This window comes from Arachis hypogaea, chromosome 15 (assembly GCF_003086295.3).
Source record: "Arachis hypogaea cultivar Tifrunner chromosome 15, arahy.Tifrunner.gnm2.J5K5, whole genome shotgun sequence".
NCBI lineage: Eukaryota > Viridiplantae > Streptophyta > Magnoliopsida > Fabales > Fabaceae > Arachis > Arachis hypogaea.
In genome coordinates this window covers 34,013,589-34,017,202 of record NC_092050.1, presented here as the reverse complement: position 1 = coordinate 34,017,202, position 3,614 = coordinate 34,013,589, and the positions used below count along the sequence as shown (strand labels likewise).

At 33.2% G+C, this 3,614-nt stretch overlaps 1 non-coding gene across 1 annotated transcript; it reads right to left on the bottom strand.

Moving 5' to 3' along the window:
* Nucleotides 1-2,252: 2,252 nt before the first annotated feature.
* On the bottom strand, nucleotides 2,253-2,360 carry LOC112752117 (small nucleolar RNA R71). Its single transcript, XR_003176559.1, has one exon. It is a non-coding gene; the product is annotated as a small nucleolar RNA R71 (small nucleolar RNA).
* Between the last annotated feature and the right edge of the window lie 1,254 nt (nucleotides 2,361-3,614).

The window sequence follows — 3,614 nt, the reverse complement described above, 5'->3', positions numbered from 1 at the left end:
GCTTCAGAATTTTTAAGAATGAATTCTAGAGTTTCATGATGATCTGTTGAAATCTGGCTGGCTGTGAAGCCACGTCTAATCTTTTGGACCGAGATTTCAACTTATCATCACAAGAGTCCGTGGACTCTCATCAATTCAGCTGTTGTATGCCTGATTTGTATCTGCTAAAGCTTGGCTGGCCAGTGGCCATGTCTAGTGTTTTGGACCGGAGCTTTCACTGAAAGCTTGGCTGGCTAGTGAGCCATGTCTAATTCCTGGACCGGAGCTTTAGACTAACATTGAATGATTCCTGGAATTCTCATTAAAAATTTTGAATTCCTTAATTTTCTTTTTCCAAATAATTTTCGAAAAATACAAAAAAAATTAATAAAATCATAAAAACCAAAAATTTGATATTTCTTGTTTGAGTCTTGTGTTAGTTTTTAAGTTTGATGTCAATTGCATATTTTTAATTTTCACAAAAAAAAAAATTTCGAAAAATTCATGCATGTGTTCATCATGATCTTCAAGTTGTTTTTGATGATCTTCTTTGTTTGATTTTTGCATTTTTATGGTTTGTGTCTTTTCTTGTTTTTCATATGCATTTTCAATTTGTTAGTATCTATACATGAAAAATTTTTAAGTTTGGTGTCTTGCATGTTTTTCTTTTCTTAAAAATTTTCAAAAATAAGTCTTGGTGTTCATCTTGACATTCAAAGTGTTCTTGCATGCATTGTGTGTTTTGATCCAAAATTTTCATACATTGAGTCTTTTTGATATTTTTCTCTTTCATCATTAAAAATTCAAAAGTAAAAAAAAATATTTTTCCCTTTTTCTTCTCATAAAATTCGAAAATTTGAGTTGACTTTTTCAAAACTTTTTAAAATTTAGTTGTTTCTTATGAGTCAAATCAAATTTTCAATTTAAAAATTCTATCTTTTTCAAATCTTTTTTAAAAATAATTTTTTTTTCATTTTTTCTTTCATAATTTCGAAATTTTCAAATTTTATTTTCAAAATCTTTGTCTTATTTCTATTTCATATTTTCAAAATTAATGCTAACAATTAATGTGATTGATTTAAAAAATTTTAAGTTTGTTACTTGCCTAGTAACAAAGGTTCAATCTTTAAATTTTAAAATCATATCTTTTTGTTTCTTGTTAGTCAAGTAATCAACTTTAATTTTCAAAATCAAATCTTTTTAAATTTCTTTTTCAAATCTTTTTCAAAATAAATTTGAATCACATCTTTTTCAAAATCAATTTCAAAATCTTTTCCAACTTCTTATCTTTTCAAAATTGATTTTCAAATCTTTTTCAACTAATCCTATCTTTTTGTTTGATTCTTATCTTTTCTCAAAACTACCTAACTAATTTTCTCTCTCTAATTTTCGAAAATTACCTTCCTCTTTTTCAAAATTTTCTTTTAATTAACTAATTATTTTAAATTTTAATTTGATTTAATTTTATTTTTCTTTTTAAATTTTTGAACTCTAACTGCATTTTAAAATAAAAACAAAAATATATTTTTTATTTAATTTTTGAATTCTTCCCTCTCTCATCTCCTTCTAATTATTTATTTATTTACAAACACTACTCTTCATCTCAAAATTCGAACCCTCTCTTCCTCTTGGTGTTCAAATTTCTCTTCTTCTATTCTTTTCTTCTTCTACTCACATAAAGGAATCTCTATACTATGACATAGAGGATTCCATATTTTCTTTTGTGTTATCTTCTTTTTCATATGAGCAGGAACAAGGATAAGAACATTCTTATTGAAGCTGATCCTGAACCTGAAAGGACTCTGAAGAGGAAGCTAAGGGAAGCTAAAGCACAACTCTCTGGAGAAAATCTGACAAAAATTTTCGAAAAAGAAGGAGACATGGCCGAAAATAATAACAATGCAAGGAAGATGCTTGGTGACTTTACTGCACCAAATTCCAATTTACATGGAAGAAGCATCTCAATCCCTGCCATTGGAGCAAAAACGTTTGAACTAAAGCCTCAATTAGTTTCTCTGATGCAACAGAACTGTAAGTTTTATGGACTTCCATCAGAAGATCCTTTTCAGTTCTTAACTGAATTCTTGCAAATCTGTGATACTGTTAAGACCAATGGGGTTGATCCCGAGGTCTACAGCCTTATGTTTTTCCTGTTTGCTATAAGAGACAGAGCTAGAATATGGTTGGACTATCAACCTAAAGATAGCCTGAACTCTTGGGATAAGCTGGTCACGGCTTGCTTAGCCAAGTTCTTTCCTCCTCAAAAGCTTAGCAAGCTTAGAGTGTATGTTTAAACCTTCAAACAGAAAGAAGGTGAATCCCTCTATGAAGCTTGGGAGAGATATAAGCAACTGACCAAAAAGTGTCCTTCTGACATGCTTTCAGAATGGACCATCCTGGATATATTATATGATGGTCTGTCTGAATTATCAAAGATGTCATTGGACCATTCTGCAGGTGGATCCATTCACCTAAAGAAAATGCCTGCAGAAGCTCAGAAACTCATTGACATGGTTGCAAATAACCAGTTCATGTACACTTCTGAAAGGAATCCTGTGAGTAATGGGATGCCTCAGAGGAAGGGAGTTCTTGAAATTGATACTCTGAATGCCATATTGGCTCAGAACAAAATATTGACTCAGCAAGTCAATATGATTTCTCAGAGTCTGAATGGATTGCAAGCTGCATCCAACAGTACTAAAGAGGCATCTTCTGAAGAAGAAGCTTATGATCCTGAGAACCTTGAAATAGCAGAAGTGAACTACATGGGGGAAACCTATGGAAATACCTATAATCCCTCATGGAGAAATCATCCAAATTTCTCATGGAAGGATCAACAAAAGCCTCAACAAGGCTTTAATAATGGTGGAAGAAACAGGTTTAGTAATAGCAAGCCTTTTCTATCATCCACTCAGCAACAGACAGAGAATTCTGAGCAGAATCCATCTAGCTTAGCAAATATAGTCTCTGATCTATCTAAGGCCACTCTAAGTTTCATGAATGAAACAAGGTCCTCCATAAGAAATTTGGAGGCACAAGTGAGCCAGTTGAGTAAAAGAATCACTGAAACTCCTCCTAGTACTCTCCCAAGCAATATAGAAGAGAATCCAAAAAGAGAGTGCAAGGCCATTACCTTACTTGGTGTGGCCGAACCCAAAGAGGAGGAGGAGGACGTGAATCCTAGTGAGGAAGACCTCCTGGGACGTTCACTGACTAATAAGGAGTTTCCATTTGAGGAACCAAAGGAATCTAAGGTTCATCTAGATACCATAGAGATTCTATTGAACTTCCTTTTACCATTCATGAGCTCTGATGACTATTCATCTTCTGAAGAAGATGAAGACATTGCTGAAGAGCAAGTTGCTCAATATTTAGGAGCAATCATGAAGCTGAATGCCAAATTATTTGGTAATGAGACTTGGGAGGATGAATCTCCATTGCACATCAAGGAACTAAATGCCTTGGTTCAGCAAACTCTACCTCAAAAGAAACAGGATCCTGGTAAATTCCTAATTACCTGTAACATAGGCACTATGACCTTTGAAAAGGCTTTGTGTGACCTAGGGTCAGGCATAAACTTAATGTCACTTTCTATAATGGAGAAACTAGGAATCTTTGAGGTGCAAGCTGCCAGA